Source organism: Mytilus trossulus, chromosome 6 (assembly GCF_036588685.1).
Source record: "Mytilus trossulus isolate FHL-02 chromosome 6, PNRI_Mtr1.1.1.hap1, whole genome shotgun sequence".
In the NCBI taxonomy this organism is placed as follows: domain Eukaryota; kingdom Metazoa; phylum Mollusca; class Bivalvia; order Mytilida; family Mytilidae; genus Mytilus; species Mytilus trossulus.
The window spans coordinates 39,565,259-39,578,791 of record NC_086378.1 but is presented as its reverse complement, the minus strand read 5'-3'; the positions used below and the strand labels follow the sequence as shown (position 1 = coordinate 39,578,791).

At 37.5% G+C, this 13,533-nt stretch overlaps 1 protein-coding gene across 4 annotated transcripts in view; it reads left to right on the top strand.

The window, feature by feature from the left end:
* The window catches only part of LOC134721337 (uncharacterized), an 83,974-nt gene that overhangs the window by 21,446 nt on the left and 48,995 nt on the right, over window positions 1-13,533 (top strand). The window lies entirely within an intron of this gene.

Genomic DNA, 13,533 nt, shown 5'->3' with positions numbered 1-13,533 from the left:
TTAACAACTATAGGTCACCGTATGGCCTTCAACAATGAGCAAAGCCCATACCGCATAGTCAGCTATAAAAGGCCCCGATATGACAATGTAAAACAATTCAAACAAGAAAACTAATGGCCTTATTTATATAAAAATATGAACAAAAAAACAAATATGTAACGCACAAACAAACGACAACCACTGAATTACAGGCTCCTGACTTGGGACAGGCACATACATAAAGAATGTGGTGGGGTTAAACATGTTAGCGGGATCCAACCCTCCCCTTACCTGGGACAGTGGTATAACAGTACAACATAAGAACGAACTATAAAATTATGTCGAGATAAATGTAAAGTATATCACTTCTCTTGGAGTGGGGTATATATTGCAATCTCCTTGTTGACATTGACAAGTTGTAACATGCAAGTGCTTTTCATATCTGTCAGAGACATCAACCTTGTGTTCAACTTTGACAAGTTGTAACATGCAAGTGCTTTTCTGATCTGTCAGAGACACCTACCTTGTATTTGACATTGACAAGTTGTAACATGCAAGTGCTTGTCTGATCTGTCAGAGACGCATACCTTGTGTTTGACATTGACAAGTTGTAACATGCAAGTGTTTGTCTGATCTGTCAGAGACACCTACCTTGTGTTCAACATTGACAAGTTGTATCATTCAAGTGTTTGTGTGATCTGTCAGAGACACCTACCTTGTGTTTAACATTGACAAGTTGTAACATGCAAGTGCTTGTCTGATCTGTCAGAGACACCTACCTTGTGTTTGACATTGACAAGTTGTAACAGGCAAGTGTTTGTCTGATCTGTCAGAGACACCTAACTTGTGTTTGACATTGACAAGTTGTAACATGCAAGTGCTTGTCTGATCTGTCAGAGACACCTACCTTGTGTTTGACATTGACAAGTTGTAACATTCAAGTGTTTGTGTGATCTGTCAGAGACACCTACCTTGTATTTGACATTGACAAGTTGTAACATGCAAGTGTTTGTCTGATCTGTCAGAGACACCTACCTTGTGTTCAACATTGACAAGTTGTAACATGCAAGTGCTTGTCTGATCTGTCAGAGACACCTACCTTGTGTTTGACATTGACAAGTTGTAACATGTATGCAAGTGTTTGTCTGGTCTGTCAGGGACACATACCTTGTGTTCAACATTGACAAGTTGTAACATGCAAGTGCTTGTCTGATCTGTCAGAGACACCTACCTTGTATTTGACATTGACAAGTTGTAACATGCAAGTGTTTGTCTGGTCTGTCAGAGACACCTAACTTATATTTGACATTGACAAGTTGTAACATGCAAGTGTTCGTCTGGTCTGTCAGAGACACCTTCCTTGTGTTTGACATTGACAAGTTGTAACATTCAAGTGTTTGTCTGATCTGTCAGGGACACATACCTTGTGTTCAACATTGACAAGTTGTAACATGCAAGTGCTTGTCTGATCTGTCAGAGACAACAACCTTGTATTTGACATTGACAAGATGTAACATGCAAGTGTTTGTCTGATCTGTCAGAGACACCAACCTTTTGTTTGGCATTGCCAAGTTGTAACATTCAAGTGCTTGTCTGATCTGTCAGAGACACCTACCTTGTGTTCAACATTGACAAGTTGTAACATGCAAGTGTTTGTCTGATCTGTCAGAGACACCTACCTTGTGTTTGACATTGACAAGTTGTAACATGCAAGTGCTTGTCTGATCTGTCAGAGACACATACCTTGTATTTGACATTGACAAGTTGTAATATGCAAGTGTGTGTTTGATCTGTCAGAGACACCAACCTTGTGTTTGGCATTGACAAGTTGTAACATGCAAGTGTTTGTCTGGTCTGTCAGAGACACCTTCCTAGTGTTTGACATTGACAAGTTGTAACATGCAAGTTCTTGTCTGATCTGTCAGAGACACCTACCTTGTGTTTGACTTTGACAAGTTGTAACATGCAAGTGTTTGTCTGATCTGTCAGAGACACCTACCTTGTGTTTGACATTGACAAGTTGTAACATGCAAGCGCTTGTCTGATCTGTCAGAGACACATACCTTGTGTTCAACATTGACAAGTTGTAACATGCAAGTGCTTGTCTGATCTGTCAGAGACAACAACCTTGTATTTGACATTGACAAGTTGTAACATGCAAGTGTTTGTCTGATCTGTCAGAGACACCAACCTTTTGTTTGGCATTGACAAGTTGTAACATTCAAGTGCTTGTCTGATATGTCAGAGACACCTACCTTGTGTTTGACATTGACAAGTTGTAACATGCAAGTGTTTGTCTGATCTGTCAGAGACACCAACCTTGTGTTTGACATTGACAAGTTGTAACATGCAAGTGCTTGTCTGATCTGTCAGAGACACCTACCTTGTGTTTAACATTGACAAGTTGTAACATGCAAGTGTTTGTGTGATCTGTCAGCGACACCTACCTTGTGTTCAACATTGACAAGTTGTAACATACAAGTGCTTGTCTGATCTGTCAGAGACACATACCTTGTGTTTGACATTGACAAGTTGTAACATGCAAGTGCTTGTCTGATCTGTCATAGACACCTACATGTACCTTGTGTTTGACATTGACAAGTTGTAACATGCAAGTGCTTGTCTGATCGGTCAGAGACACCTGCATGTACCTTGTGTTTGACATTGACAAGTTGTAATATGCAAGTGTTTGTCTGATCTGTCAGAGACACCAACCTTGTATTTGACATTGACAAGTTGTATCATTCAAGTGTTTGTGTGATCTGTCAGAGACACCTACCTTGTGTTTAACATTGACAAGTTGTAACATGCAAGTGCTTGTCTGATCTGTCAGAGACACCTACCTTGTGTTTGACATTGACAAGTTGTAACAGGCAAGTGTTTGTCTGATCTGTCAGAGACACCTAACTTGTGTTTGACATTGACAAGTTGTAACATGCAAGTGCTTGTCTGATCTGTCAGAGACACCTACCTTGTGTTTGACATTGACAAGTTGTAACATTCAAGTGTTTGTGTGATCTGTCAGAGACACCTACCTTGTATTTGACATTGACAAGTTGTAACATGCAAGTGTTTGTCTGATCTGTCAGAGACACCTACCTTGTGTTCAACATTGACAAGTTGTAACATGCAAGTGCTTGTCTGATCTGTCAGAGACACCTACCTTGTGTTTGACATTGACAAGTTGTAACATGTATGCAAGTGTTTGTCTGGTCTGTCAGGGACACATACCTTGTGTTCAACATTGACAAGTTGTAACATGCAAGTGCTTGTCTGATCTGTCAGAGACACCTACCTTGTATTTGACATTGACAAGTTGTAACATGCAAGTGTTTGTCTGGTCTGTCAGAGACACCTAACTTATATTTGACATTGACAAGTTGTAACATGCAAGTGTTCGTCTGGTCTGTCAGAGACACCTTCCTTGTGTTTGACATTGACAAGTTGTAACATTCAAGTGTTTGTCTGATCTGTCAGGGACACATACCTTGTGTTCAACATTGACAAGTTGTAACATGCAAGTGCTTGTCTGATCTGTCAGAGACAACAACCTTGTATTTGACATTGACAAGATGTAACATGCAAGTGTTTGTCTGATCTGTCAGAGACACCAACCTTTTGTTTGGCATTGCCAAGTTGTAACATTCAAGTGCTTGTCTGATCTGTCAGAGACACCTACCTTGTGTTCAACATTGACAAGTTGTAACATGCAAGTGTTTGTCTGATCTGTCAGAGACACCTACCTTGTGTTTGACATTGACAAGTTGTAACATGCAAGTGCTTGTCTGATCTGTCAGAGACACATACCTTGTATTTGACATTGACAAGTTGTAATATGCAAGTGTGTGTTTGATCTGTCAGAGACACCAACCTTGTGTTTGGCATTGACAAGTTGTAACATGCAAGTGTTTGTCTGGTCTGTCAGAGACACCTTCCTAGTGTTTGACATTGACAAGTTGTAACATGCAAGTTCTTGTCTGATCTGTCAGAGACACCTACCTTGTGTTTGACTTTGACAAGTTGTAACATGCAAGTGTTTGTCTGATCTGTCAGAGACACCTACCTTGTGTTTGACATTGACAAGTTGTAACATGCAAGCGCTTGTCTGATCTGTCAGAGACACATACCTTGTGTTCAACATTGACAAGTTGTAACATGCAAGTGCTTGTCTGATCTGTCAGAGACAACAACCTTGTATTTGACATTGACAAGTTGTAACATGCAAGTGTTTGTCTGATCTGTCAGAGACACCAACCTTTTGTTTGGCATTGACAAGTTGTAACATTCAAGTGCTTGTCTGATATGTCAGAGACACCTACCTTGTGTTTGACATTGACAAGTTGTAACATGCAAGTGTTTGTCTGATCTGTCAGAGACACCAACCTTGTGTTTGACATTGACAAGTTGTAACATGCAAGTGCTTGTCTGATCTGTCAGAGACACCTACCTTGTGTTTAACATTGACAAGTTGTAACATGCAAGTGTTTGTGTGATCTGTCAGCGACACCTACCTTGTGTTCAACATTGACAAGTTGTAACATACAAGTGCTTGTCTGATCTGTCAGAGACACATACCTTGTGTTTGACATTGACAAGTTGTAACATGCAAGTGCTTGTCTGATCTGTCATAGACACCTACATGTACCTTGTGTTTGACATTGACAAGTTGTAACATGCAAGTGCTTGTCTGATCGGTCAGAGACACCTGCATGTACCTTGTGTTTGACATTGACAAGTTGTAACATGCAAGTGCTTTTCTGATCTGTCAGAGACACATACCTTGTATTTGACATTGACAAGTTGTAATATGCAAGTGTTTGTCTGATCTGTCAGAGACACCAACCTTGTATTTGACATTGACAAGTTGTAACATGCAAGTGTTTGTGTGATCTGTCAGAGACACATACCTTGTATTTGACATTGACAAGTTGTTATATGCAAGTGTTTGTCTGATCTGTCAGAGACACCAACCTTGTATTTGACATTGACAAGTTGTAACATGCAAGTGTTTGTGTGATCTGTCAGAGACACATACCTTGTATTTGAAATTGACAAGTTGTAACATGCAAGTGCTTGTCTGATCTGTCAGAGACACATACCCTGTGTTTGACATTGACAAGTTGTAACATGCAAGTGATTGTCTGATCTGTCAGAGACACATACCTTGTGTTTGACATTGACAAGTTGTAACATGCAAGTGCTTGTCTGATCTGTCAGAGACACCTACCTTGTGTTCAACATTGACAAGTTGTAACATGCAAGTGCTTGTCTGATCTGTCAGAGACACCTACCATGTGTTCAACATTGACAAGTTGTAACATGCAAGTGTTTGTGTGATCTGTCAGAGACACCTACCTTGTGTTTAACATTGACAAGTTGTAACATGCAAGTGCTTGTCTGATGTGTCAGAGACACCTACCTTGTGTTTGACATTGACAAGTTGTAACATTCAAGTGCTTGTCTGATCTGTCAGAGACACCTACCATGTGTTCAACATTGACAAGTTGTAACATGCAAGTGTTTGTGTGATCTGTCAGAGACACCAACCTTGTGTTTAACATTGACAAGTTGTAACATGCAAGTGTTTGTCTGATCTGTCAGAGACACCTACCTTGTGTTCAATATTGACAAGTTGTAACATGCAAGTGCTTGTCTGATGTGTCAGAGACACCTACCTTGTGTTTGACATTGACAAGTTGTAACATTCAAGTGCTTGTCTGATCTGTCAGAGACACCTACCTTGTGTTTAACATTGACAAGTTGTAACATGCAAGTGTTTGTGTGATCTGTCAGAGACACCAACCTTGTGTTTAACATTGACAAGTTGTAACATGCAAGTGTTTGTCTGGTCTGTCAGAGACACCTACCTTGTGTTTAACATTGACAAGTTGTAACATTCAAGTGTTTTTCTGATCTGTCAGAGACACCTACCTTGTGTTTAACATTGACAAGTTGTAACATGCAAGTGCTTGTCTGATCTGTCAGAGACACCTACATGTACCTTGTGTTTGACATTGACAAGTTGTAACATGCAAGTGCTTGTCTGATCTGTCAGAGACACATACCTTGTATTTGACATTGACAAGTTGTAATATGCAAGTGCGTGTTTGATCTGTCAGAGACACCAACCTTGTGTTTGGCATTGACAAGTTGTAACATGCAAGTGGTTGTCTGGTCTGTCAGAGACTCCTTCCTTGTGTTTGACATTGACAAGTTGTAACATGCAAGTGCTTGTCTGATTTGTCAGAGACACCTCCCTTGTGTTTGACTTTGACAAGTTGTAACATGCAAGTGCTTGTCTGATCTGTCAGAGACACCTACATGTACCTTGTGTTTGACATTGACAAGTTGTAACATGCAAGTGCTTGTCTGATCTGTCAGAGACACATACCTTGTATTTGACATTGACCAGTTGTAATATGCAAGTGCGTGTTTGATCTGTCAGAGACACCAACCTTGTGTTTGGCATTGACAAGTTGTAACATGCAAGTGTTTGTCTGGTCTGTCAGAGACACCTTCCTTGTGTTTGACATTGACAAGTTGTAACATGCAAGTGCTTGTCTGATCTGTCAGAGACACCTCCCTTGTGTTTGACTTTGACAAGTTGTAACATGCAAGTGTTTGTCTGATCTGTCAGAGACACCTAACTTGTGTTTGACATTGACAAGTTGTAACATGCAAGCGCTTGTCTGATCTGTCAGAGACACCTACCTTGTGTTTGACATTGACAAGTTGTAACATACAAGTGCTTGTCTGATCTGTCAGAGACACATACCTTGTGTTTGACATTGACAAGTTGTAACATGCAAGTGCTTGTCTGATCTGTCAGAGACACCTACATGTACCTTGTGTTTGACATTGACAAGTTGTAACATGCAAGTGCTTGTCTGATCTGTCAGAGACACCTACATGTACCTTGTGTTTGACATTGACAAGTTGTAACATGCAAGTGCTTGTCTGATCTGTCAGAGACACATACCTTGGGTTCATCATTGACAAGTTGTAACATGCAAGTGCTTGTCTGATCTGTCAGAGACACCTACCTTGTGTTTGAAATTGACAAGTTGTAACATGCAAGTGCTTGTCGGATCTGTCAGAGACACCTACATGTACCTTGTGTTTGACATTGACAAGTTGTAACATGCAAGTGCTTGTCTGATCTGTCAGAGACACCTACATGTACCTTGTGTTTGACATTGACAAGTTGTAACATGCAAGTCCTTGTCTGATCTGTCAGAGACGCATACCTTGTATTTGACATTGACAAGTTGTAATATGCAAGTGCGTGTTTGATCTGTCAGAGACACCAACCTTGTGTTTGGCATTGACAAGTTGTAACATGCAAGTGTTTGTCTGGTCTGTCAGAGACACCTTCCTTGTGTTTGGCATTGACAAGTTGTAACATGCAAGTGTTTGTCTGGTCTGTCAGAGACACCTTCCTTGTGTTTGACATTGACAAGTTGTAACATGCAAGTGCTTGTCTGATCTGTCAGAGACACCTACCTTGTGTTCAACATTGACAAGTTGTAACATGCAAGTGCTTGTCTGGTCTGTCAGAGACACCTACATGTACCTTGTGTTTGACATTGACAAGTTTTAACATGCAAGTGTTTGTCTGATCTGTCAGAGACACCAACCTTGTGTTTAACATTGACAAGTTGTAACATGCAAGTGCTTGTCTGATCTGTCAGAGACACCTTCCTTGTGTTTGACATTGACAAGTTGTAACATGCAAGTGCTTGTCTGATCTGTCAGAGACACCTACCTTGTGTTCAACATTGACAAGTTGTAACATGCAAGTGCTTGTCTGATCTGTCAGAGACACATACCTTGTGTTTGACATTGACAAGTTGGAACATGCAAGTGTTTGTCTGATCTGTCAGAGACACCAACCTTGTGTTTAACATTGACAAGTTGTAACATGCAAGTGCTTGTCTGATCTGTCAGAGACACCTACCTAGTGTTCAACATTGACAAGTTGTAACATGCAAGTGTTTGTCTGATCTGTCAGAGACACATACCCTGTGTTTGACATTGACAAGTTGTAACATGCAAGTGATTGTCTGATCTGTCAGAGACACATACCTTGTGTTTGACATTGACAAGTTGTAACATGCAAGTGCTTGTCTGATCTGTCAGAGACACCTACCTTGTGTTCAACATTGACAAGTTGTAATATGCAAGTGCTTGTCTCATCTGTCAGAGACACCTACCATGTGTTCAACATTGACAAGTTGTAACATGCAAGTGTTTGTGTGATCTGTCAGAGACACCTACCTTGTGTTTAACATTGACAAGTTGTAACATGCAAGTGTTTGTCTGATCTGTCAGAGACACCTACCTTGTGTTCAACATTGACAAGTTGTAACATGCAAGTGCTTGTCTGATGTGTCAGAGACACCTACCTTGTGTTTGACATTGACAAGTTGTAACATGCAAGTGCTTGTCTGATCTGTCAGAGACACCTACCATGTGTTCAACATTGACAAGTTGTAACATGCAAGTGTTTGTGTGATCTGTCAGAGACACCAACCTTGTGTTTAACATTGACAAGTTGTAACATGCAAGTGTTTGTCTGATCTGTCAGAGACACCAACCTTGTGTTTGGCATTGACAAGTTGTAACATGCAAGTGCTTGTCTGATCTGTCAGAGACACCTACCTTGTGTTTAACATTGACAAGTTGTAACATGCAAGTGTTTGTGTGATCTGTCAGAGACACCAACCTTGTGTTTAACATTGACAAGTTGTAACATGCAAGTGTTTGTCTGGTCTGTCAGAGACACCTACCTTGTGTTTAACATTGACAAGTTGTAACATTCAAGTGTTTTTCTGATCTGTCAGAGACACCTACCTTGTGTTTAACATTGACAAGTTGTAACATGCAAGTGCTTGTCTGATCTGTCAGAGACACCTACCTTGTGTTTAACATTGACAAGTTGTAACAAGCAAGTGCTTGTCTGATCTGTCAGAGACACCAACCTTGTGTTTAACATTGACAAGTTGTAACAAGCAAGTGCTTTTCTGATCTGTCAGAGACACCTAACTTGTGGTCGACATAGACAAGTTGTAACATGCAATGTATTTAGGATCTGTTAGACATCTTCCCATTTGCCACTCTTTTTAATTTTTCAATTTTGTGAATGACCTTAATACTTTTATGCCCCATTAAGGGCATTAAGTTTTCTGGTCTGTGAGTCTGTCTGTACCTTCATCCGAGCGTCCATCTGTTTGTTCTTCCGTCTGTTCTGCTTCAGGTTAAAGTTTTTGGTCAAGGTTGTTTTTATACAACCGCAAAAATTGAAAATTTTTTGGTCGTATATATTGGTATGACGTTGGCGTCGTCGTCCTCGTCCGAAGACATTTGGTTTTCGCACTATAACTTTAGTATAAGTAAATAGAAATCTATGAAATTTAAACACAAGATTTATGACCATAAAAGGAAGGTTGGGATTGATTTTGCGAGTTTTTGTCCCAACAGTTTAGGAATTAGGGGCCAAAAAGGGCCCAAATAAGCATTTTTCTTGGTTTTCGCACAATAACTTTAGTATAAGTTAACAGAAATCTATGAAATTTTAACATAAGGTTTATGACCACAAAAGGAAGGTTGGGATTGATTTTGGGAGTTTTAGTCCCAAAAGTTTAGGAATTAAGGGCCAAAAACAGGTCCCAAATAAGCATTTTTCTTGGTTTTTGCACAATAACTTTAGTATAAATTTATAGAAATCTATGAAATTTTAACGCAAGGTTTATGACCACAAAAGGTAGGTTGGGATTGATTTTGGGAGTTTTGGTCCCAACGAATTGTTTGATTTCATCAAAAAATGAATTATTGGGGTTGTTTGATATGCCAAATCTAACCGTGTATTCAGATTCTTAATTTTTGGTCCTATTTTCAAATTGGTCTACATTAAGGTCCAAAGGGTCCAAAATTAAACTTAGGTTGATTTTAACAAAAACTGAATTCTTGGGGTTCTTTGATATGCTGAATCTAAACATGTACTTAGATTTTTTATTATGGGCCCAGTTTTCAAGTTGGCCCAAATCGGGGTCCAAAATTAAACTTTGTTTGATTTCAACAAAAATTGAATATAGGGGTTTCTATAATATGCTGAATCTAACCATGTATTTAGATTTCTACTATTTAGGCCTGGTTATCAAATTGGTCCACATTGAGGTCTAAAGGGTCTAAAATTGAACATTATTTGATTTCATCAAAAATTGAATTCTTGGAGTTCTATGATATGCTGAATCTAACCATGTATTTAGATTTTGGATATTGGACCTTAATAGGTAAATGTCCAATGTCCAATTTAAAATTTTAAAGTTTTTAAGTTTAAGTTCTTAGACCACATTCATTCTGTGTCAGAAACCTATGTTGTGTCAACTATTTAATCACAATCCAAATTCAGAGCTGTATCAAGCTAAAATGTTGTGTCCATACTTGCCCCAACTGTTCAGGGTTCGACCTCTAGGGTCGTATAAAGCTGCGCCCTGCGGAGCATCTGGTTATGAAGTTGAAGTCCAATCAACTTGAAAGATAGTACAAATGTTCCCTATGATATGATCTTTCTAATTTTAATCAAAATTAGAGTTTTTACCCCATTTTCATGGTCCACTGAACATAGAAAATGATAGTGCTGATGGGGATGGTGTACTAGGGACAATTCTTGTTTATACATATTTCTCTAGTAGCCCAGAACATAATTAATTCACTTAACTAACGGCATGGTAATCATGGTTTATACTAAATGTTAGAGGCTTACCTGTCAAGGGCATAATAAAGCATTTACTACAATGTACCTTTAAACAAAATGTCTAATAATAAAAAAAATAAGCTTTTTGTCTCAACTCAACAGAGTCGAAAAGGGAGACAAAGGTGATATGATATCTCCGCTGTCACTGGCTCTCATAGGTGGATTAAATCTGCTTGATTATATAGGGAATCACTGATGCTTGACTGGAGCGACCCCCCCCCCCCCCCCCCCTTACAAAAAGTTCTGGATCTGCTACTGGCTCTGCAGCATCATCATTGTGAACCACTAATGTTAAGTCAATGATAATTGGTATGCAAATATATTGGCATTTCCATCTTTTGTTGATGTGATTCATAAATGTTTCTTGTTTCTTTTTCTTTTTTATATAGTTTAGACAATGGTTTTCCCGTTTGAAGGGTTTAACACTAGTCATTTTTGGGGCCCTTTACAGCTTGCTGTTTGGTGTGAGCCAAAAGACTTGTGTTGAAGACATTACTTTGACACATAATGGTTTACTTCTACAAATTGTGACTTGGATGGAGATTTGGTCTCATTGGCACTCATACCACATCTTCTTATGTTAATTAAGACTGTAAAGTTTGTTCAAACATCAAGTGAATAGACAATAATTATAAGTAGACTGAGGTCATCAATAATATCATGCATTCTTTTACATCAACATGTAGACATGTTCCAGCCAAATTAGACTAAATTGACAATACTGGAATGTGAATATATAATTTTTGTTAAGTGTTTTAATACAAAAGTATTTAATCAACTTTTAAGGTAATGATTTATTGCCAAAAACAAATAAAATGTTTGTTTACTTTGTATTTTAAATGTTTAAATATTAGATTGTACCAAGCTGTCGGACATTTTAAATAGTTTATTTAACATAGGGAATTAAAGTGCGTAATTTTGATATAACCTTTAACAAGATAACTAGCGAGCTCAAAGGCAAAAGATTTGCATAAATTATCATGGGTGTTTCTACAAGGCTTACTAAGTCCCCTTTGTTCGGTGAAATTAAAACATATTTTCATTTTAAACTAATATGAATTTTATTTTTGAAGAAGGTGGGTAGTATTTGTTAATGACAACTCTGATTCATTTTATGCTATTAGTTATGCAGATTATAATCTCTTTTCAAATTTAAAGCATTATATTTGGGAGGCTGGTAATGGGTTATACTTATCTGATTGTAATGTTTTCTTAATTAAAGTTTGTTCAACATTAAAATTATCAGCAACAGTTTTTTTTATCAAATCTTTCAAATAAAGTACAGATGTCTTTTTCATATTTTAAATTTCCCTGATGTGAAGAAACTGAGATAAGGGAAGTAACTGCAGAATGAGAAAATGACCCATGTAATCAAATGATTTTCTCTATGTTGAACCCCTGACAACATTGGATGTTACACTCATCCACCTTTTTTTTAAATTCTGGTCTCTGTGACTGTCTTTATGTCCTTCACCAATGAATTGGACCACTATGCAGAAATGTTAATAAAAAGCATTTATTTGAAAACAAACACACATTTCAAATACCTCTATTTTTTGTTACATACGGGAACAGTTTTTGAAACAAACGAAAAGTTGGGTCTTTTTGCTGGTGTTTATAGTTTTGCCAAATTTGATAGAGTTCATATGTTCACTTCTTTCAAAGCAGATATCTTGAAACTGACAGTGAGGTTGATTCTTTTGCCATTTGACAAAAGAAATGTTAGAGATATAAGGAATTGTCATACATTTAGTACATAAAATGATTAATAGGCATTACCAAAAATATTGGACACTACAACAGACCTACACGGTAACTCTCCAGGGAAAAATCATATATATAACAAAATGGTTACCTATGGCTGACAAAACACTTGTCCCAAGGTTTAATTGTTTATTTTAAGTCTTCAAAGAAAGAAAGAGAGAATTTGTACTTTCAGTGAATACTTAACTTTTGCAGATAAAGAAAATCACAAAATTATCACACTAAGAATAATGATTTCTCAATAACAAATATTCAGACTATATAATATTCTCTAGTGAATTACTTCACTTTAAGTCAGAAAATAGAATTTGTAACTATATTATCTGTAGCATGTTATTGGAAAAAAATATTTGAGGAAAATCAGTCCTTTTGATTTCCAACTAATTTTTTGTCTGATTAGTTTTGTGTTTGCAGACAACTTGTAAAAAATTGAACAAATTTGATTCCCTAATTACAGGTTTTACTTTATAAACAATTTTTCAGACTTGACAGTGTCGGTGATCAGCAATTCTTTATTGGTGCTTTTAAGTTTTTGGCTAATTTAACAATTTGTCTCATTTACATAATTCAAAAAATGAATTGTGCAACATGTTTTTCAACTAATTTCTCTTACATTGATTAATGACAATTTATCACCATAAAAAATATATCCTTTGGGCATTGAGTGATTGGGGTAATTATTGCTAGCAGCGTAGTGTTTATTATTTATCATTAATTTTGTCTAATTGACAGGAAAATCTATCAAATTCCACAGCTTCTTTATATGGCACTCATTAGGTCGCATTATTAAGGAAAATATTGTTTGTTCAAAATAATCGTAACTTGTGACATTAACATGTTTTGAACAGCTGATGTAAGGAAATGAGAACTATATAACAATTCTATAATTATTGACTTTTCAATTATTAGTATAGACATAAAACTTGGTTATTTAACATTTTTTTATATGTCTTTACATTTTCTTAAATCAAAGATAACCCAACAGAATGACTTTCTTTTATAAAGGCCAACAGACTTGTAGGTGAACTAATCAA